We start from the raw sequence: 24,312 nt of genomic DNA, 5'->3' as shown, positions 1-24,312 counted from the left end.
ATTTGTAATTAAACTCGGTACTTMCTCTCATCCTCATTTTTTAGACCAGAGGAGAAGTGAGTGAGAACAGAAAGTTTTTTTTTTTTTGGCTTGTATATCCTCATATTGTTCCAAGAGCATACATAGGCAGTGAGTAATCTGGAGTGTACCATAAGACAAACATGTCTTTGAATACATAGTTTTAGGCCTAGAAAACGCTACAGCAGYGAGGTTTTGGGAGCAGGTCCCATTCTTCTCTCCCATACTTATTGCTAAAACAATTGTGTCTTTAATAGAAGAGCAACACAGAATTAATGGGTTTAATTTCCAAAATGACAGTGGTTATTTCATATATGGTGCTATTAGACTTATAAGTGGAAACTGGTGTTGGGGTACTTCATAAAACCTGTAACAGGAATGCATATAAATGACAGGAGGAAAAATCCACTAAGAGGGTAGTCTACTACAGGTAAAAAAAAGATGTGTGACATTTGCCAGTAATGGAATAAAAATCCCAGTTGGTATTTTTGTCCAGTCTAATTTTTCAAGCTCAAAATTTAAATTAAACCTGTCTCTATGCGTCAAAAATGACTATCTATAGATCTATCATTTTCAGAATGATTTTGATTATAGTAGTTCATGGGCAAGTATAGTCTTGATCCGACTAGAAGGGTAGGAGAAATGTGACCCCATTATACAACAAAGCAAATGCTACACCAAACACTGCCAATGTAGGCAAAAGCCTTTTCATTGACCATTTCCATGCCCAATTAAGTTAATTAATAACTTAATTATTATAATTTCTTGAATTTTAAAAAGCTTAATTTTTAAGTCACCAGGTAGTTGTGCAGTTGTGGTATTTGTATTCCTTGTGATGAATCAGAGCGTAATTTATCACAAAGATATGAAAACAAAATTGCCTGAAAACATTCATGACAACTCTGTTCTTTGATGTAACTGGTGGGCTCAGAATTTGGCGCTAAATCAGGTTAACAATGCTTTAACTGAAGACTCGCTGACAAATAAGATCACATATACTATGTCCAGTAGATTTTTCATTCTAAGACCATAAATCAGAGTCATTCTCAGAAGAAAAGCTCCCTGAGGTGTTTTCATAGGCCAGTCAGTTGCTTCTGATTTCTCTTTATAGCAAGCTTATTTGAAGGTTGTTTAGGAATGCCAGCTGCATCTCTGCTGTATTTTGTCTGGCAAACAGCGCTGTCACTTTCAAAGTGAGATATATCCATGATGAACAGATTGGTTGGACTCTCATGAAGACAAATAGCCAAAGCATTTCAAATAAGTTGGCAATTCTCACTGCCCTTTAAAATCTTCCTGTTTCACTAAACACAAGCCACCTGATAGATACATGTATGACACAAGTAATTACAGTCAAATTGCTGGAAATGTSTATCACAACTAATGACAACACCAAAAGGTGCTAATGAAAACGCATCTAAACCTAGAAGTTACTGAATAAGTAAATCAGCAGATTTGGGAGAAATACGTAGATTTGTACAAGAAAAGGTGTTTGTACATTGCTTAGTACAAACATGGGCTGGTAAGCCTCTCCAGGGACCAACAAAACACAAATAATTAAGTGCAACCGAAAGCAGTCCTTAATTCTTTCATTTCATCTTTATGGAACTTGGCGCACATTTTTCAAATGGACCTAAAGTCTACTGGGAGACGATATGCCTCTGGGTTATTAATTCTGCTATACCTAAAGGAAAAAGGACGTATGAAAAATACAARTTCTGGCCAACAAAATGACTTGTCATGACACGTCAGCTACAAGAGGTTTAGGTACTAAGATATACAAATATCGTAGCTACAAACTTATCTGAATAAAACCATCTTGGATCTATATAGCTATAGGATCATTAAGTCTGGTGTTGTTCAGCATCATAACTGGCCACACCAGTGAGCAGCAGTCAGGCTGGGAGTCACACCAGCAACGAAASGCCCCAGAAATGGCCACATCCTGAAGAACAACCTGGCAGATCAACACTCTCAAGGACRTAGTCTCCACTTACACATAAAATGCTCGTTATCACAAACCACACATTGCTTGGATCAGCACCTCTCTCTTTGGCAAGTCCCACCTGTTTCACCCCCACAGTACTGAGATGCAAGGCTCATCCTCTCTTTTCTCCTCTCCATCCCAGGCCACTTCCTGGGAAGCAAACAGGAAACACTAGTGTCACAAGTCTGTGCAGTAACAGTGAATTATTTAGAAAGAAATTTTTTCTTCAGGTAGTCAGAAACTTTCTTCTAGCATCAAGTTTAAATTGATCTGTGGCCAATCTGTATCAATTTAATCCCGTACCAGTATTTTAAACTAAATAATTATTCTCTGATCTTGGTAGTAATCATGGATGTAATCATAAGATATTGTCATATTTCCTCAAATTTCATTTTTCTAAGCTAATCAAGCCTAGGAAAGTTATTTCAAGATTTTTTCATCAGCTAAATTGTCCTTTCTGTTAAACAGAATWGTAACTCTTTTGTTCATCAGTCCAAAAAGCAATATTTTTAGGTGACTGCTTACAACATTCTAGATTACAGCTTACCTAGGGCTTTTACAGTATTTCTCTGACTGCCAAAAAATACCGTGCTTGGTATATGAAAACTGCATGAGTTTCTTTTCAGCTGTGGTGCACGAATGGCTAACAGTTCTTTCTTTTTTTTTTTCCTTTTTTCAATCTCATCTGAACTCAAAATAAAACAAGGTTTTCCTAGTAGCATCAGAGTAGTATTCTTTTAGATTTTATATTTTTTTAAAGAAACTCAGATATGCTGGGTGAGACTACTTGCATTGAAAGTTTGAAAAAAAAAATGCACTGCCTACCTGATTTGTTCTTGACAGGTGGATCATCTCCTCTTGTCCAGCAGTTTTCATGGATAAAACCACTTCATAAAGTTCTTTGCAGCTGGAAAAATTTCCTTCCACGACCTCAATCTCCTGTTGTCTCTTTCTCACTAAAGACTTCTCCCAGGCATCCAGAAGCATGTCCAGATGTTTCTGTGAATGAAAAAAACAGCAGTTTTCCCTGAACCAGAATGCGAAGTTTCTAAGATATGATTCCTATATTAAGAAACTTTAGCATTCTTTCCCTTTTGCGGATTTTACACGTGACATTTCTACAAATGGGAAGAGGACAAGCCATTGCCAAGTGTAAAAATAATGCTTCTCCCTGAGGCTAACTGCATCTCTAAATGCTCCATATTTATGTAGTAAATATGCACTATTATGTCATTATTCAAACATATAATTTAAATTATATTCAATGACTTAGAGAGGCATTGATTTACTGCCTCCATTAGGAAGATTAAAATGTAAATTATTTTTACTTAGGGGCAATTTTTTTAATGATAACATACTGGTATTAGATTTCCTCAAACACTAGTTGGGTTTCAAAAGTTTGCATTGCAAAGATTTGCCATTAAAGGACAACTTCTTATTTCATGACATACACATTAAGAAGAGCAGTTAAAATGGAGAGCACTGTAAGACACTGCATTATGTTAATGTTATCTTGTGTTTATACAATTTATTAAAAACACTTGGTTAAGTTTCTAGTCAGAAATTTAAACTGTAAGCCCTTTGGGGCAAGCATTTTCTTATCACTGCAATTCTTTTTTTATAGTTTTTCACTCAACAAGTTAATGACCTTTGACTGGATACAAGTAATGCACATTATAGAAGTTATTAGTTAAGAACTGGGGAGTCTTTCTTTAGTATCAGACAAATATTCTGACCGTTTTTGTATTTCAAATCATCACCAGTTTTGAACTACAAAGTAAAGTTGTCTCTTATCCTCAAATCAGTAACAACTACAATCTGATCATCATCTTCACCAATGATGAGCCGCTAAACTAGTGTGTAAATCTATCCCAGTGATACGGTTACAAACACAGTTTACCTACACTGAACAATCTCCTTTCCAGAATGTTTCTTAATATTTTTAAGGAATAATTAATAGCTTGAAAAGGAAAGAGTGCTGTCCTGAGGAGCCACTGGACTATAATAGGCAGACTGCAAGAAAGACTCCCAAAAAAGGTTGCCAGTTTTTGTTCCTGTATTACTGCATGATGTTAGACACCCCCACTCCAATAAGCTTTACTGATCTGTATACAGTTTGGAAGATTGAGGAAAACTGGCTCTAAAAGATAAAGAAATGCAATTACAAGTGTTGACTGTCTCTCTGTTTTTTATGTTTTCAAGGACTGATATCCATTGTCTACAATTAAAATATTAATTTGAGCTGTCAACAGTGACTACAAATCCAGATAAAATTATTTCTCAGATAATAAGGTATAATACTATTTCTCTTTCATCCTTGGGCATAAGCTGAGTGGAAGAATTTATCTTGTAATTACACTATAATGTTGCCCCTTACAAAAGCATAGGTTTTCCAAAATTATTTACTACTACATTTTTAGCAAAACAGACATTTTGAAAGCTTGTGGTTTTAAAAATGAGCATATGTATAAGAATTTTTTTAACTGAGATAATCGTGATACMATTTTTAAAGTAGGTAACACACAAAAGCATTAGAAATAGATATTGTAGTATTTCCTAAAGGAGACAGTGAGCAAAAGCTAGAGTGAAACAGAGCCCCCTAATTTTAATGTTATAAGCGGGTGCTCTTGTAATATCACCACCATCCATTATATGACACAATGAAACAATATCAAAAATGTAAAGATGTTAAAATAAATAGTAATTTATACTGGAAACAACGCACATGCATGAAWATCCTGTAGACTGCTGTCATTTGAATTCAACCATTCAAATCATATTTTAAAAAACCAACATGCTAAATTTAGGAGGGAAAAATCCTTAAATAATAGCTAAGTATATGATATTGCAGTTACTAACATGCCCATGCTTTTTATCAAATGTTGGATTTTTTTTTTTAAGGCCTACAAAGAAGAAAAGCAGGTAGAAATTATCACAAGCTGAAATGTTAAGTTTGTTTCATTTCTTCAGTATGTTCTAGAAAATCATCATCATGCAAATAAAAATGGACAAGTTTTGATGCTGCCATCACTTTCATTTCTCATAGTATCTTCATAAGATCTTCCTAATTGCACTCACAATATTAACACGCTACTGAGTATAAAATGTTTTTAACATTTCTTTCCGTTACAGATGGTGCTAATGTGTTTGAAGCATTAACGCACAGAACGTCTATTATAAAGTCCAGAGGCCAAACAATTTGAGATGTCTGAGCTTCCAAAAGTGAAATTATTACTCTTTTCAAAGTTCTTGCTGTCATCACCCATAAATCCCGCACCAATTAATTCTAATGTATTGTCTGTAGTGTGGCAAGCATTATAGACACAGCATTGAAAGAGTAAAGGGAAAGAATTTTTACTTTAGATTCCCCAGACTTTGAATATCATCTAGAATACAAGAAACACTGAAAAACATTACCGTTCAGTGAAAACAACAGGGAAAGATACAGAAAGGAGTTTTGGAGCTTTATTCCAGGATGCTTTTGAAAATCAAGGACAGATAAGATAAATGCTTGCAAGTGCAATGCAGATGGCATAACATACTTGAGGCTTTTATATCGTATTAGAGACTTTCATTTCGTGTTAGAAATTGTCACATTACAGGGCACTTGATATATTATCTTAACAGTTTCCTGTAATTTCTTCTGTTTCTTTCTTCAGACTRTATGAAATTTCCACAATGAGAAGGTACAGAAGATGGGAGGTGGGGGAGAAGGAAAACCCAAATATTACAGTACAAAATAAAAGGTAGGTGATGTAGAAAAAAAGCAAGGTTTTGTTCTTTGAAAGCAAGTTTCTGATATTTCTTAACATGATTTCTTACATACATAAAACCCACTAACATGAGTAAATATTTCCACTATTTGGTGTTAGAGCTTTTGTGACCTATTATTTTTCCGGTTCTATATATCATGTATTGGGTATGCAAGAATATCGCTCTTCACTCTTTCCCGTTGCTTTGTTAGCTTGTGCATAATGCTTGCAGAGATGTGCAAGCAGTATTTTCTGCGTGGAAAAATAGAGTTTGCTCAAATTTCYATCAGGAAAGGTTTCCAATGTAGTTAAGAACAGTCCAGAATACCTCATAGTACCTCAGTTAGTCTTGCACATGGATGTACCTTGGAGAAGCACTTGATCCAGGTTCCTTGTACCCCTGCATCCAGTGAGCTACTAGCTGTTCTGAAATAATCTCAAAATGGAATAGCTGAAGGCTTTCTATATTCTTAAATATTTTATCCCTAGTGCTTCCACTATCAACATCTGTAGCAGATAACAACATAGGTAAGTATTTTCAGAGTAAGACAGTATATTAAGTATTTTAGAATGAAATTACAATCAGTACATTTGAGAATAAAAAATATCAGCGAGGTATCTTAGAAAATTTTGGTGGCTGTTGGTAGGAAGCTTTTTTACCCCATTATCTGACTAATTCTATAGTATAATTTCATTAAAAATTGTAAATTGATAAAAAAATCAGGAGAGTCTGGATGCAGAAATTGACTCAAATGTGAACATTGAGTATCAGACCAGTTCTTTTTGAGGGCTTGGTGCAATACTGGCTGAAAATCCAGCAGGCTTCAATAGGCTGGTGTTTTTACTGTACTCAGCAAAAGCTAGGCTAATTGTTCTCTCTTTGGGTGATTTTTATTTTTATTTATGCTTTATCCTTTTGTTACTAGAAATCATAACCATAACAAAATCAGAAGCATATAGGTCAGACAACTCCTGTTAATTCTAAACAAATCTGAACTCAAATCAAATTTCTACAATCAAATTGCATACTCCATTGAAATAAATGGAGTCCCCTGAGCTCAAATTGTCCCCTTAGCTGTCTGTCTTTTTACAGAAACGAAGATTAGGCTCTTCAGAGATGTTTCAACAGAGAGTTGAATAGCTGCAATTATGCAACATTTGCCTTCAGGTAGACAATTTAAAATACCCTGTACATTTAGATAATTGGTATGTTTGTATTTGTCACAAGCTCCAAATAACTAGTGATAAGTGCTGCAGGTTCCCAACAAATGTTTCTAATCGTTTAATATCATACTATTTATTTATTATACTGAAGCCTCTCAGAGAAAGGATAGATTCTATAAAGAACATAAACTTTAAGGGAGAAAAAGCACAGAAGCATACTGTTCTTAAGTATATAACTTTTCCCTGTAGTATTTCTCAGAGGATTCAAAGGAACTATTCCCCGCTTAGCTCCCTTCACAAGTTTGACATACAGGTGCAAAGATCCTGTCATAGTAAAACTTCTGGATTAGTCTGCAACTCCAACAAATGAAAGTTATTTCTAATATTTTATCTGAAATCAAAATCACTAGGATTAAAAGGAATTCTCAGAGTTACTAGGCCTGAGAAGGGTCGTATCAATATGAATATGATACACCTATTTGGAATCTAGTAGCTACACTAAGACCTCAATTTCATTTTTTCATATTGAACTTAGTGAAAAAAGAAGTGAACTAACATTCAATATCGACCACATTTRACAAGAGTGTCAAAACACTGATGCATAACCTAGATTGCTAATTTGTAGTTTGTTTTATTTTATTCGCTATTGTGATTATTTTTATGGTTGATTGGAAACAAAAGTCCTGTAGAAAAAAACATTGAAAATGTTCATTTTTAATGGAGCATTTCTCTAATACTCTGATATTCTTCAACCCCCATTACATTAACATATATGCAGACAGACAGTGCAGGCACATGTATGGTTCTGGTGTCTGGCTTTTGTTCATCATCTCTAATTCCTCCAATGTTCAAAATGTGATTGCATCTTCAAACTCAAAGGCTTTGAATGCGAGACAGAGAGCTCTGGTGGTATCTCACTGTCTTTGTGTATGCTCTTACGTCTAGTAAGTGTCCACGATAGAGTAAATTACTACAGTCTGAATCACCTGAATGGCTGCACTGGATCAGAGCATTGGTGCGTTTAAAGGTAATGTAAAAACCATTATGGGTCTCCATTAGGCTTTTAGCTTATTTGTCATCCTATAGTCAGCTTATTGACATCCATTTTTGTCTTTAAAATTCAGGGTTTTAGCCAGGTAAAGTCTAAATGCCCCATTGTAAATGTATGCAAGATACATACTTATKTTCCTAATATATTTACCATCAATAACAATTACTCACCCCCATGCTGCTATTACATGCCAGCTGAGGACTACTGCCACTCACCCACAAGGCCAGCCTGACCGAGAGGGTATTTTAGGCTCGCTCAACAGCTGTTCTTACAGGAGACGGGAAGGGGAATCCTCGCAGGAAGGGACCTCGGCTGTTGCAGCTTGCCACGACGCTCCACCAAGCCACGAGAGCGACGAACTACGTCGTCAGTCACCTAGTGTGACTATTATCAACAATTTCAGGATATATTATATTAACTCAACCTTTTATAGGAAAAAAAGCAGAGCAAAGTTGAATGAGATTTTACCCTAGCCCATGCACTCCCCTTRGGGGGTCTGGGTTCTTGTGCTGTTTCTCAAGTCCTAACATTTTTCCCTTGATATTTAACATTTAACAAACKCAGGCCTTTCTTTCTTCCTCATTTCCCCGACCTCCTCCACCCCCCCCACACACCCCATCACTGTTTAGAGGCCCTGAAATGCTCAGCAGAACTAATTTCTTCCATCCAGTAAAGGGCTTTATCACATCTGCCATGCTGACCGACAATTTGTGTTTCCCTACCTTCTGCAACCTTCAAACCGCCTCAGTCTAACTTCTTTTAACGCTTAGCTGGGTAAAACGCAAGGAATGCATTCTTACTGCAAAGTCAGCTTTTTCTCAACTCCTTGCTTGGCAATTGTTTGGGTTGTTTCAGGGCTCCCAGCACTATTTGAATAACAAATCGTTATCACACTGATTATGTAAAATACATTGCAACCTGCAATGTGCTTCATAAGAATTTTAGGACCCTGTTCTCAGCCCCACCAAAAATAACGGAAGGACCCATTCAAGTAGCTGACGATGGAGGTGGCAGAGGTTCTCAGCCTTTCTTCCTCCACCATCATATGTTCTGTTAGTAGCAGACTAATCCGCTTTTCAGCCAAAATAGGCCACTGTCCTCTTATTTCCTATGTTCCTAAAATGTATTGCAGCCCTCAGATGAGGTCCTTGGTCTTTTGCCCTCTCTCATTCTTCAGCTATAATCCCAGATCTCCAAGCCCTGCCTCTTGAGTCGCATGAGCTCTTTACATGTGCCTTCAAGCGCAGTCTCGGCACCGCCAAGGCGCCTTTATGGAGCTGACAAGGGAGCTGCAAGCCAAGAGCTGTTCCTCCCCTCTGGGGTAAATCAGAGGAACTAAAGTTCTCTTCTGCTTACAAACGTCTATGTTGTGGCACATGCAGTACTAGCTGAGGTTATCTATCTTCCCRTGACCGACCCATTCATAGGAGAATAACTTAGTTTACATGTGGGGCAAAAGCCTACATATATTCTGGTAGTTCACAGCAGCAAGCAGCAAAGCCTTTTTTGGGAAGGACCATGTCATTTTGGGGCCTTGGCTACACAAGGAGCCAAGGAATTGCCTGGGCTGCGTCACACAGCACCTGCTACTTCTCTGTGATCTGACGAGGAAAAGGGCTCCCGGTTTGCCCCTGAGGTGTTAGACATAGGCAAGCAGCCGTTCCAAATATTATGAACATCCTCATCTATTCTGCATAATAAAACCAAATTGCTATGATTGTGGCATTAAATGACAAAAATACAGCTAGTATGAAAAATTGGAGCAACCTGGAGATTTTTCTTATGTTCTGTCAGCAGAACATGCCTGCCTGCAACAAGAAATACCTATATCCATATGCTCTCTGTCAGCCCACATGACAAATGCAGCATAGTCTTTGTGCTTCCAGCAAACAGAGAGAGAAAATGATATATAAAGCCTCTCTCTGTTCTGATTCATAGACAGAAGGCATGCCATAGACAAAGAAAAATGTCATGTCTGCATCCTGATCAGGGATATTCAACTACAGCAGCTGTGAGTTGGTTTAGGAAAAAAAATACTATTTTATTTAATATTTATGGAGTAAGATCTTTTGTGTCCTTATTAATTATTGTATTCCCGTTTACTTCCCACATTCTAGCAGGTAAAATTCCAGCCTTCTACAAAATATATGCCAATTGATAGAAAAACCTTTTACAAAAATAAGCATATCAGAGAAAACTAATATTTTCAGGTTCAACCCAAGACTGAAGYTGGAATCCATGCCCTCGTGTCCTCTCGATACTTACAGAAACATAGACACCTCCTAAAAGAAGCTACAAACCACTAGATGTCCTACAGCTCTATCTTATGACAAAGTCCATTAAAACCCAGTGACTATGCCTTGTGTATCTAGGTGACTTAAGTACATCTAGATGACTAGATTAGGTTGGAAGTTTAACTTTCAGATGGCTAAAATTAAAAGTCATTAAAGCTGAGAAAACATTAATTTTTTTTAACTTATGGATCATGCTCATTACTGAACCACTATTTATCTTACTCTGTTCCAAATATGTCCTTTAAGGTAATCTACAAATGATCCCTTTCAGAAATAACATTTCACAACTGTTAGGCAACTCTGACAGCAATGATTCTTCCAGAATAGTGACACTGAAATAGGAGGCGCTACTATGTTAAACAGACTTTTTTCATAAAGCTCATACAAAATCCATATGCACAGAAACCCACATTTGCAAGTGAAAACAGTTGCTGATGTGTGCAACTGTTTATTCAGAATATGGAAATAGACATCTGCATGGGCAAATGGATGTGCATGCAAATTCTCTCTCAAACTTTTTTACAGACCAGTTTAATCCAAAGTCACAAAAGCTTTTTAGAATCTTCCCACTGATTTCAGGTAGTTTGACCAAAAATGTTATTTCTAAACCATAGTCATCCCTCCGTTGTTCTTAAAAATCAAGCAAAATGTTTCTTTCACTTATATCACTGTAAAACTGGTTCTGAGTCAAATCAGGCCCAAATGCTCTAAGAAGGGATAATCTGAAGAAGTAAACTTGACAGCCACTATGTAATTAAGCATGAATCACGCTGTTAGATATGCTCTCCTGCAGTGGATATTTGCAAGCAAAAATCAGGGTTTTTTTTTCCTTTTCTCCAGAAAATTGGTTTAAATGGAAAAAACTCCAAATTTCAAAAATCCATGTGGATATGTGAAATCTCTCCACCAAAAAACAAAACAAAAAAAAAACCCCACAAAAACACAAAAGCCTTTGAAAAGATTAATACCTTTAACAGTYACATTTTTCTGCTGCTGCCAATAAAGGATTGAAATATCTAAAACTAAATATTAGATATTCTGAAAAGCTTTGAGTTAATGCTGCTAGGTTTTGCTTAGTTTAAATCTGGAGGGTCACAAGAACTAACAAGTTTCCAGGTTGCCCTCAGGCAGAAGAACTACCACCAACTYTCTAATCTTGCTCAAAGAACAGCACCAACATTTGATTTCTCTCTGGCTTCTTCTATATTTGCTTCTACACAGCTTGTCTGGGCCCTTGATCTACTGTTCTGGGGGCTTCAGGGGATCTTCTGCTTAAAATGCTCCTGGGCACCACATGGCCGCCCATCTGCGTGAATCAGTTTCAAATCAGTGGTCAGGTCTCAAACAGAGCTGAAACGCAGTCAACTTGCCAAGGAGCAGTAACCTTCAGCGAATCTTTGGAAGGCTGATGAGCACAGGAGGGGGGTGCTTATTTTGCTTGGCTACTTTAGGTGTATTTTCCAAATCCTGCCATGATTCATCTAGAAAAAATAAATTCTCTATTCTTTTGGCTTACACCACTGCACTTGAATAAGGTGGGTTCTTCTTGGTTTGTTGACAGATAAAGTTAGAAGCACRTTTAGTTTACAGTTACGGGTAATGTGGCAAGAGGCTAATTTGTAAAGGAGCTCTTATTCATTTTTTAGCATGCATTAAATTAATGAATATACAGTTGAAATATTCCTGGCCCAAAATGAGTTCTGGAAAGCATGATTTTGTTCTGCACATTTTCTCATAATGTTCAATTTTGTCTTTGGTTCACCTGCAATTTTGACCTTATATAATGAATTCCCAAGTTACGATTTTACTAAACAACTTAGTGAGATAAGSTTGAAAAACAGTTATTTGACCTTTCCAGATTAAGTGGATCCAAATTAAAATGTGAGCAATTAATATAAGATTTTAAACTTAATATTTAAACCCATCCTCTCTTATTAGATTCTTTTCTCAGTACTTTTTTCAGAAGTTGATTTCTAACTTTCAAAAAACAGAGATTAATTTTTTGAACTGATGGTGCACAGCAAATTTTACAGCTACACGTCATTATGATTTCAGTTTGATTTCAGGAACAGTTGTACAGACTGTAACAAAGAACATTCTTCCACAGATTAAAGACAAAGCCTAAGATGAATGTATAGTGGCAGCTGCAAATAAACCAATATAGTTTTAGTCTTGGCTGAACAGTAGGTTTWCTCCACTGAGTAATGGAGTAAGAAATCATGGGGTTTATATTATGGAGAGTACGTTTTCAAAGTCTAAAAGAAAATATCCATGTTTCACATCACTAAGAATATTATAATATACTAAGATAATTCCTTCGTATGGAAGTCTTTTAATAAAAATGTAACAATATCATTCTTTGAACTAGTTTATAGCATTTAATCTAAAGATTTCTAAGTATTTCATAGGAGAGACTTTATATGCCACTCTACAATACCTAAGATTAAATAATTACATGATTGGAAGAGCAAAATCCTGCCTCTACGAAGATGATGGCAAAACTGCTAAGAATTTCAAAAGAAGTTGATATTACTTATTTTGTAAACCTAACCAAGAAAAGACTGTCACTTTGTCCCATTAAAGTACATATTTCAACAGCAATTCTAGATTGAAATTAGYGTTGCTTCTATAGCTGTTAATTTAAAATAGCAATCCATTTGAAGTTTTACGAGCACCCAAAAGTGCTCCCCTCTCCACCCTCCAAGCATTTCTTTATTGGAAGGGACTAGAGAAATTAGACTGGAAACCTTTACAGATACTAGCTCAGAAAAAAAAAATGAAGGGATTTTTTTTCCAACATGTTTATGGCTCACTTTTTGACACTTTTACATTAAAAATAGATTGTACATTTGTTTTCACATACAGTAACCAGTGGCTTTTGGAAAAATACAAGCAACTACAAAACCAACTGATTCAGACCCAGTCATTTTTTAAACCAGTAACTTAGCTTGATCTTTGCCATACAATTAAATTTTATCATGAATCACTTACTGGAATTACAGTAACTCTGAGTAAGCAAAAATGTTTAARTGTTTTCTAGTGCACGCTTTATCATATACGAAGTTATGTAACTTCATTTATAAAAGAATTAAAATCTGCTTCTGTARAATTCATTAACTCAGAGTATTGTTGATATTATCTAAAGCTCCACTGTCTTGAGATTAAGAATCAAAATCTACTATATATTACACCAGTGCAGAAATTCAGTGTTATTTCCAAGGACTCCGCTGAGTAACACAACACAGTTTTTTCCAGTGCAGTTGGATTCCATAAATAACTGGATGTTCACTGGCAGGTCTTATGAACATGCTGCTTAAGGTAAACTAAATATGACCTTTCTAGCATCTACTATATTACAGAGTAAACTCCTGTTATTATAAAGCTGAGGCAGCTTCTCCCTCTTTGCAAACCCATGCTCCGTTTTTCACTTGATGACATATCAGYGTGAAATACATGCCTCTCCATAAAATGCTGTATTTGGGAATTTACTGTAGTGTAAGGAAAGCAATTATTCTTTGGAGATTCTGAAGACAAGATGCTACATTCTAGCAGACTAATCTCTTTCTGAATTTTTGGTCTTCACCTTTGGAAAATATAAAATATTTCTAATATTTTCATGAGTTAAGATATTTCATGGTAAAATAGTCTGGTAAGAAATATAAATACAGATGGTCTAGTTGGTTCCTTGTGACTTGACCTTAAGAATCTTACTTTAATTTTAGACATAAAAAGTGGCAGCTAGACAACTAGGKCCCATTCTTCTTTGCAACATACTGGTATTTACAAATTTAGATTCCATTGATCTTTCTATGATTTTTAGACTAACGGTAAAGGACATTTTGGAAAATGAACTTTATATACTCTTGGAGGCAGTTTTCTGCAGCATCGTTGACATGGCCACCTTTGCTCCAGCTTTAGCTTTAGTAAAGCTTTAGTAAAGTAATTAGTCTTTAAGAGAAGGGAGTACAGGAGATATAAAGCTAGAGAGATGAAACATCAGCTAAAGTAAATGGCTGGAGTTACACTCAGGCAAAGGGAGATGCTGATTTATATCAGCTGATTGTTTTATCTAGCCTGTGTTTTCCTACTGAAGTGGTGCAGAAAGATACCTTCTTTTAGAAGTCACCTTCTCTTAGAAATTGATTTTAATTAATTGTTGATATTTACCAAGAAGTTCTTAAGAGAATGAGCTGTCGCTTAGGTTACCATCTCAACCAAGAGACTGAAGATTCAAAAATCAGCTTTTGCAGTTCTTACGCTAGTTTTACGTTAGGGGTTCAGCTCCATCACAGAGACACAAAAAGATCTGAAAACAAGCTTCTGCGGCTTGTGGGTTCTGGCGCGTCAGAAGCACCAGTATCGGGAACTAACCCCATTTATCTGACCAAACTGAGATCTTCCACGTGCAGAAAGTTGCAGCTAGGATAGTATTCCCCAAAGTCTTCCCAAACATTGTTAACAAAAGCTACTTATGTTGCATCCCTGAAGATCATCCTGCAACTAATCTGCAGTAACTCTTTTCTTCCTAATTTTTTTGTAATCATGGCATTAAAAGCAGTAACTTGGCAAGATATTTGCTTTCCAAGATGGGAAGATATGAACTTAAAATGAAACAAAAAGCCAAACGTGGTCCAAAACAGTGGCAATTAAAAACCACAGAGTTCTGCAGAACTCTTCAGCTGCTGCTGCAGCCTGAGGGCCTTCCAGTGAGCTGTCGGAATAACTGGCCCACGTACATGCAGACCACTTTGCACRTTAGTCGCATCTCACGAGAGAACTGGCCGTGCTCTGGAAGTGGTGTGCTTCTCCACTTCTTCTAGATTTTTTTTCCCACTGCATACTCACCCATATGCCAAAAGTACAGAATACATGGCCAGTAACGTAGGGCCTTGCCCTCCAGTATGCGTGCAGATCATGCATGGCTCAATATGAGCCAAACACCTGACAGAGAAAGTCACTTTCCACACTTAGTGTCAGACCAGATGGCCAAGGAGGCCAGATCTGTGACTCTGTCGGAAGTTGCATTCTAGACACCGACAACCAACACAGTGAGTCATGAGACTAAGAAAATCAGCAATGAAAATGCTAATACATGCTTATTTCTGCTCCGTGATTAGACATTTTTATGAAAAAGTCCTGTAGAGATTTATAGATGGCAACCTTTTAATGGAATGCTTATATAGCATCTACAAAATCTAGTGGTTAAATACAAATCAGTTATGACATAAAAGTAGTGTCATATATATGTGTGTGTGTATATATGTATACACACACACACACACATTATATGTACATATACACATAACAAATGCRTGTATATATATATAAATACATATATATAAAAAACATACAGAACCCATCATTTTGTAGATCATAAGTTCTTAAAATAATTTCCACTCGACACTTGGTTTTCAAAAGGAATAAAACAGGACGGAAAACCTTTCTGCTCATTAATCTCACCTCAAAAGATAAAACACCAAGCATTATTTTTAACATCCTTTGCTGCTATTTCACATCCAATCACTACTCCATCTTGTTGTAAGAATAAAACACTGGGCTATGGAGCTTAAATATATTCAGGAATCTTATTTATAAAAAGTCACATAGAAAAACATAATCTGTTCTCTGCCTTCCAGTTTTGTAAAATTACTGTCATAATGCAGAGTAACAGTATTAAGTAGTCTCCAAGACACTGTGGAATAATGATCTTGGGAAATTTCACTATCGTAGTTATATTTGACTTTCATATCCATCCTGTCAGGCTTCCACAGCAAGCAGTGTGACCATGAATTAGCATTAAGTTCAGAGCTGTTCTCATCCCCAGAGTGCTCCTTTCGTGGTATATGACAAGAACTAACAATTTACAGCTCGGAGCCTCTCCAGCTCCTAAGCGTGTCAGCCAGGAGACCCCCATAGATATGCTCTGACAGGTTGGCGCTCTGCACGCTGGCTGAGCTCAGCAAGCACATCAGCAATCGTGTCTGTAGTATTCTAATTCAACCTGGTTGCTRAGCATTATTATTAGGGCAGTTTCAAGAGTAAAGTTATTTTTCCGAAGTCATAGATCTCTAATTCCTACACCCATCTCAAACCCCRTGCTTTTACCTACAATCAATGCCTATCACACTAATAACAGACTAGTAATGCGTGTTAACGAGGCCAAAGACATACTTACTTTGCTACTTACAGCAGCCTACATTTATTGYGTAGAGAGATTTTGAGTCTGGCCTTACCTCAGTGTCACCACTTGGCAGTTTATAATGGGCGAATAATAACTCACAGGGTGATTGCCCTTAAACAGATGAGATTCACTGAGTGCTAAAGGATTTTGCCTGATTGYGTGCTGCTCTCGAAGCAAGGGCTGCATGTTAAGAGAGGCAAGCATGGGTAACAAGCACATGAGACGCTTAAGCCCTGTTGGGCCGACGATGCAGCTGTTCTCCCTCGTGAGTGCACTTTCACATATATTCATGCTCAAAGTACGGAGCAGAAACTCCCAAAACTTCACTTAAGTGGTATTCACAACACTTAAGCCTTATTTCAGAGTATGTTTCATCATGAAGAAAACAACAAATACATAAATCAAAACTATCTTTCATTTRGAAGAGATATTCTCTCCTGCTCAAGATAGTGTTTTCCATGGAAAAACTGCTTTCCTTTTTACTATAAACAGATATACAGTTTTATTTTTTAAGTTACCAGCCTGCGGAGACCATTTCTCTAGATGGTAACATAGCCCTGTAAGGAGTTCACACATTTTTTGGTGACCCCTGTTACGGTGATGAATACCAGTACCTACTGAGAGAAAAGGAGAGAAAATAGAGCTTTTCTTTTTTCTTCTCCAGAAACTGTAGCTAATTTTTCAAAATATTTTAAAAAGAGTGATAAAACTCTTTCATGGGTCATGCTAGGACCAAGCTTTTAGTAAAAGATTGTAGAAATCCTGTAAGAATTGTATTTTATTTTCCCAATAAACTTATGTTTATCAAAGAAACAAAGAGAAATTGGTTACAGAACAACTAGGGGCACTAACCAAAGCTTCATTATCGGTTTTTCAAGCACCTTGCAGACAGGGTCAGTACAGGTTAGCATCTGATAAAACTTCAGAAGATTGGAAAGTTAATGACTCACATCTGCATTTTTAAATTATTCAGTTACCACTTGAGAACTACCCACAGCCCCAGCAAACAGCGACTAATACAAATCATGCATGTTTCATAAAGGAAAACCACGCTCTCTGCAGTGCMTTACCTTCATATCTGAAAAGAGGGACAGAGCTTTCAAAGCCATTTAAGATCTGTCCTTCCTGTCATCAGTTTAACTTTTGGTGGTCAAGCCTCCAATTGATTTGAATAGGAGTTTTATTCAGGAACAGCAGACAGATTCCAATCTCTCTATAAAAAAAAATAACAATTGCATTCAAGCTCTAAATACAGGGTGGAAAAAAAAAAGCAGCATTATGAAGGGCTGTTACAAATGGGTTGGACCCTTTTCCCTACGGCTTGCGTAGCTCTCCCTCAGCACAAGCACTTTGGATGCTTCTGTCTCTGGAAGGGCAGAAAGAAGCAAAAGAGCGAGTGCTATCCAGAAGCCAGGTACGCTCATAYGGAGCAGGGTGGTAGTCACCAGTACTACAGTGATGTGGCACAMTCCGGTCTCCAGACGCTCGTCAGATGCTTGCACTTTTCAGCAGGGAGCTTCTGGAGYTGCCTGGAGAGATCAGACGTGGCTAAAATGCCATTCCCACTGTTGGCATGCAACAGAAAGGAGTCTAGCATAGAGATACTGAACACAATCCCAGAAAGGGGGAGAAAATAGGAAGTGCTGAAATGTGCAGAGCTAACTACAATTTTTGGCATTTCACTAGCAGTTAACAGGTTTAAGAGCCAGGGTCCCTCATAGGCTCTGGTCAGTCATTCATTCTTTAAATCATTTATGACTGAAAACACATATATAAGTCTCACTAAAATTGTTGCTTAACTATCTAGAGCTTTATTTCACTGTTAGTAAAGTCTCTACTCTGACTGTTGTCAGTATTATTAACAGTAAAGCTTGTGAGACAGGGAGAATAGCAAAGCAAACAAGCAGGATTAAAATGTAAGTCCCAAATATCCACAGAAGTGCTTAGCACGAAATAACAGTGTACTGAAGCTTGATCTAAGAAGAAAGGAAAATTTCACTTTAAATCAGCACATTATGAACATCTCTGATAGATGGAGAGAGCCACCATGAGAACGTAGCCATAAGCTGTTAACTCTAGACCTGCTTTTTTATCTGAACCTGGCAAAGTCAATATTTTCATAACTGCTACATTTAAACTGCAGCTCACTGAGCTGCTAGTCATTTCCTTACACTTTTTTTCTTTTCCTTCTATAATTGGTTCCCTATCCTTGACTTGGGAAGACAGTACTACACAACATTGTTCTGCTAGCAGAATATTTGTTCCTCTAAGGAATTAATGGTACTACTCACTATAAAAATGTCTCTATTGAACCAACACAGCTGCTCTTTTAACTCAATTACAGAGCAGTCATCCAGGAATAGAAGATGACTTTTAAGCCAGGAGAACACACATCCCTCCTTAAATGTTATCTTTTTCCAGCTGTGGACTCATGACCCCTCAGGATCCAAGTCATTAAAAAGTGCCCCAACTATCACAGAATCTGTCATCTGATTAGACTTGCTACTGCGCTTTGTCTTCAAAGGAGCTCTTTCATTCACAAAGATATTAGCAGGGAGTTAAAGTCATCACTTTCTCTCTACCTTCTTTTGCAAGGTGGTTCCTTCTCTTCCAGTTATAAGGTTAAAAAAGGAGAGAATATTAGTGAAGCCACAGCAAATCAGATACGAAACTTCCAGACTTTCTGCCAAAATCACTATTTTCCCCTCTGGATTTTTCTTCAAATGAAGGACACTGAATTGTTAGAGAAATAGTTATGTTTGGTACACACTTAAAAAAAAAAACAAAGAAATGCAAAGAAATACGCATGAAAGAGGCTGTAATAGGTATTGAAATAGGAGCAAATGATGAAAAGGGCCAGTGAGAGAGAGTACACGCGAACATACTTTAAATGCGAACATACTTTAAAAAAAACATGGATAGCGTGCTACTTGAACTAAAGTTAAAAGACATCTCCAGCTATGTTTCAGCTGCTCATAAGACTCTCAGATTCCCTCTGAGCTTGAAACGTTCCACATATCACGTTGCCTCTTTTGCAGTCAGATCTTCAAAGAAGACTCCAGGAAACATTACTCAGCAAGCCCCTCTCTCTTGTTTTCCTACTTCTTACTTCTTCATGTGGAACATGTGCAAGGTTCTCCTTTCAACATAGCCATTTCCAACCTTGGCAGATTGCCACAGAAACACCAACAAGGTCCCTACTCTTCACCTGTCTATGTGAAAATCCATACATCTGTACAAATTTAAGTTCCCCATGACAGCAGGACCACAAGACTGGGAGAGGTAAAACACTCATCTCTCAGCCCTTCATCTTGGCCCAGACAGGCTTTCTAGTCTTCACTCCCCAGTCTCTTCACCATGCTCTCAAGTAAATAAGAGATTCACAGGGGACAGCGTTGCAGAAGTTGCACATTGCTTTTGCCATTACTGCAACTTTACAGATAGAGAAAACCACATAGAGGTCAACACGACTTTTCATGGATTGATAATTAAGTTCATGAGCGACTCTCCTCCAGAAATACTTATTTCACTTCAAAGTTTCATGAAACTCCAGCTGAATCTGAAAAATCAGTTCATTAGTTTTGAAGTTATGAATGCTGACGGTTCTTCCCCAAATATGTAGAATAGAATTTTTCTGCTAGGTTTTTTGCATAGCCTGTAGCATAAAAATCAGCAAAGCAGACTTCACTGTTTTTTGCTACACCTAAAAAGCTTAAGAAAATAGAGAGAGGGAAAGGGAGATACTGCAAATAGCCTTACTTCATTTACAAGGCAAACCTTGTCAAAGACGTTAATGAAACTAAGAAAATGCTTTAATGCTATAAGTAGTAAAAGGAGAAGAAAGAAATGAAAAAAGTACACTACTAAAAACAGAGATGAAAGACAATCTAAACAAATTCTAAAATGAAATGAATATTTTGCCTCATTTTTCTTTTTGCAAAAAGATAATATGGAATATGACAGCAAAAGTAAGTGGAAGTAAGAGGTGAGAGAATGTAGAAGCGAGTTACCATAACCAAACTGGAAGCAATGCACAAGGAGGTATTATAACCCTACAACAGAAACTAATCCAAGTCATGAATTGGGAAGAGCTGATACAAGTTACTGCATATCCAATAATAAGTACTGTAATAAATCTTCAAAAAGRGGAGGATTTTTTTTTAATCTAAGAAGCAAATTAAAGAAGAGGTGGAAACGGTTCTAGTAATTAGCTTTATCTCAAATGTGTGGAAGCTTATAGTATGAATTTTGGATTATGAAATAATTAAAGATATAGAGATAAAAAGAATGTGTGATAAAATCCAACATGGGGTAAGCAAAAATAACTCAGTTCAGACTAATTATCTCTCTTAAATAAAGATAGATTTCCCTACTTATAGAAAAGAAGACAGCCTACCTCCCCTACCTGAAGTTTGATATCACCACTTTTTGTTTTTTTGACAGTCATTTGGATACTTTTGAAGATGGCAAGTTGTTTTGTGAGTAACTACACAAATTAATCAGTGGCCAGCCACAATTGGTGTCATAGAGATTTCAAAAACTTCCCTAGGATTCCTCAGTTAAGGCATTTCTAATAAGCCAAATCTACTAAAGCAGACCTACTTTTCAGATATTTTAATACATTCACGTATTGTTAGAAGCTTATCGAGAGCTCTTTATACAGTTTAGCTTCAAGAAAAATGATTCAAGATATCAGCTTGTGTRAAAAAGAACCACTACAATAACAAGGAGCTTGATTTTGGAGAAATCATTTCTTTCTGACAGATTTAATCCACAATTTGTCTATTCTTCAACATGTTCTAAAGAACCTGAAATAAAATCAAATTTTGAAAAATTAAAACAGTACCTTATTTCTGCTGTTAAATACAGAAGCCTCATCTCTGGCTCTACTCCTTCCAACTAGTCACCAGCTACTGAAAATCCACAAGAAAAGAATAGGAAGGAAAGACCAACTCAYGCTCTTCATTGCAGAAAATCTGCTACAGATGTTTTCACTTCAAAGTTAGACCTTCTGCTAATAAGTGTAAACARAATCACTCTCTTCCTGTATTCTGCAAGCGTCTCTCCACTAAAAGCAAGTCTCACACTGCTGAGATTGCAATTAAACTTTAACAGTTCTTACCTTCCATTTTACAATTCACATACCTTAAAAAAAGAATCATACATCAAGTCTACTGCTAATTATGAGTCATAGCTATATTTTYCCCCCTTTTCTCCAGTATAAACCTTGTAATATCCATTATTARTATAAATTATTTACAGCAGAGTTGCTGAATGCAAAAGCTGAGCTTATTGGAAATTCTATTGGTACACAAAATAGCTCTACAATATATTACACCTTCCTAGTTGTATTGGACTTATTACTTCATATTTCAAGTAGAAGTAAATATTCCCCTTGTGGGAAAATACTGTCTATTTGTATAAGACATAATGATATAAGGTAAATTGTGCTGTTGGTTTCAGTTAGACATGCAATAGACTTCCATAATGCTCTATTTCCCTATTGTATATGATGCAATCCTAAGGAAAACATGAGTTAAAAAAAAGGGGGGGGTGAAATTTCTTTTTATTGTTTTAAATTCTATTACTCACATCAATATTTTCCATCATCAATTTCCATTATCATTTTCATTCAGAGTAACACTATCCCAGTAGGCTTTCCAAGCAGATTTTATGTTAATGTAGTCCCCTGATTAAAAATCAAAAATCAAACAAAAGCCTACTGATTCAGTAGATTCTAAAACATTGTTAACAAAAACACCAGTAAGGAAGTATTGTATCCAAAGATCCTTGATGCACACTTTCATTAGAACGCATATATTTTCACTTCCAAAAYCTTTACACTATCTTAAAGTTTCCCCAAAATTTTCATTTTTATTAAAATCTCTAGAGGCAGGAAGACACATCCAATCTCATCCAGTCTTTCCCTTCCAGTCCTCATTTTYCAACATTTATAGCAAGGAATGATTGCTTGACTTTCATGCATTTAATGTTTACTTCTTATAAAGGCAGACTGCAACCCAGAACAAATATACAAATGAGAACCATGACTAAAGTGATGAACAATTTGGATTCACAAGAAATTTGTGGAAGGACCAGACAGTGACTATCCTACGTATATCACAAGTTGCACCATCTATGGACCATCTAGCCCTGTTTCCTGTCTCTGTTTCTAAAGAGAAGGTTACAGCTAGAGAAGGTAAAAAAAAAAAAAAAAAAAAAAAAAAAAAAAAAAAAAAAAAAAAAAAAACACTTAAAATTCTTCTCCCTAGCCCTGTACCAGACACCAGCCATTTTCAGCTAAGAGGCTGTCTGAAGCTCTCATTCACTCATCCACTAGAAAAGTAAAACATTTTGTTAAAACCTCACACAACCAAACCAAAAACACAAGGTTACAAAAAGACTAGAAAATATAATCATTTCATTATGTCCATATTTAAAAGCTGCCTCTGTGCATGTAGAATTAGAATGAACTCTTAAGAGGGAAAAACAAACTGATATTCTAATAATGTGGAAATAGTACCTCCCTAATTATATCTTAAAGAAGAATTTAGACATATGACTGGAGGTCAAGGTGACATAGTCCTTTATYGCACACACATTCACTTCTGAGTTTCAGTAGAGGAGGTTCCTATTAGAAGTCAATTTAACCTAAATTCCTTTTTTGACTTTATCCTCTGCTAACTGGAAACACACAAGAGTAAATACAGTCTCTCAGTCTAATGCAATATTCTGAAAGGATTAACTAAAATCTATCYGAGCAAACATAATGTCATTATACATTTTCTCAAGAAGACTGAAGAATTATTAAGCTCTAGGATTTTCCAACTAGAGAAGCAAGCTACTTCGGGACATGTCTCAGCCTACATTRGTGGGATTTTTATACATTCGCCTCATCAACTGGATTATCAGAAAGGGTAAATTCATTTAGAGAAACAGCTCTTCTTAAGATACTGCRACAGAAAAACCAACAAAACCTAAAGAAAATTTCATCTATTAAATTTAAAATGTTTTATATATGAACAATTGGCAATATACAGTAATCCATAATTACTGCCTTTTTTTTCCCTCTGCTGCTCTGGAAATCTGATGATTTTTCCTAAGATTAAGTGGGAAAAAAAGGCAAAATTTATTTTTTTAGTGGAAGATAATGCCCCTGTCTTATAAAAAAAATGCAACATAACTGTAATATATTAAAAACACTAAAATGATAATAGAAGTAACACTCACCCATTGATTTATAAAATATTAATAATTAGTAATGAGGATAACCAAAATTATCTATGCGTGAGCTCTGCTTTATGTGTATGTAGTACCTCTCATACTTGGTGCAATTGTAATATAACTCAAAATGTGAGCTTCAGGGACTAAAAGGTAGACATAGGTTACGAGGAAATTCATTTCCTTAAAGGGACAGTGCTTTGATAGCTGCTCAAGTAAATCCATTGATTATTTTTTTTAAAGATACATAATAATATATGATATATTAAAGTGCAACATRTAAATGCAAGTTGTTAATTGCAAACTGTAAATGTTTACCAATTCATTTATAATGGATTATTTTATCATATTACCTTTTGGGKTTTTTTTGTCCCTTTAAAGTCTTTRGTGGGAGAAAAAAAATCCACAGGCGGGAAACAAATTCTTCCTTTATGCTTTCAGTATTCTGTGCAGAAGTTAAAGGAAGAGCATACTTCAGTGGTACAAGAAAACAGAAGTTTCAAGTAACAGAAGGTCACATTAGAAGTGTTTGTGATCATGGCAGTGGTAGACCACCCAGGAAAAGAAAAAAAATATATATATATATATAATTTTAATGATAGTCCAGATTCAGAGGAGCAGCACAGACAAGATGCAGTTTCAGA

Source organism: Rhea americana, unplaced genomic scaffold (genome assembly GCF_003343005.1).
Source record: "Rhea americana isolate MKP2758 unplaced genomic scaffold, rheAme1 scaffold_12, whole genome shotgun sequence".
NCBI classification, from domain to species: Eukaryota; Metazoa; Chordata; class Aves; order Rheiformes; family Rheidae; genus Rhea; species Rhea americana.
The sequence above is the reverse complement of the archived record's forward strand: the minus strand, read 5'-3'. Positions refer to the sequence as shown.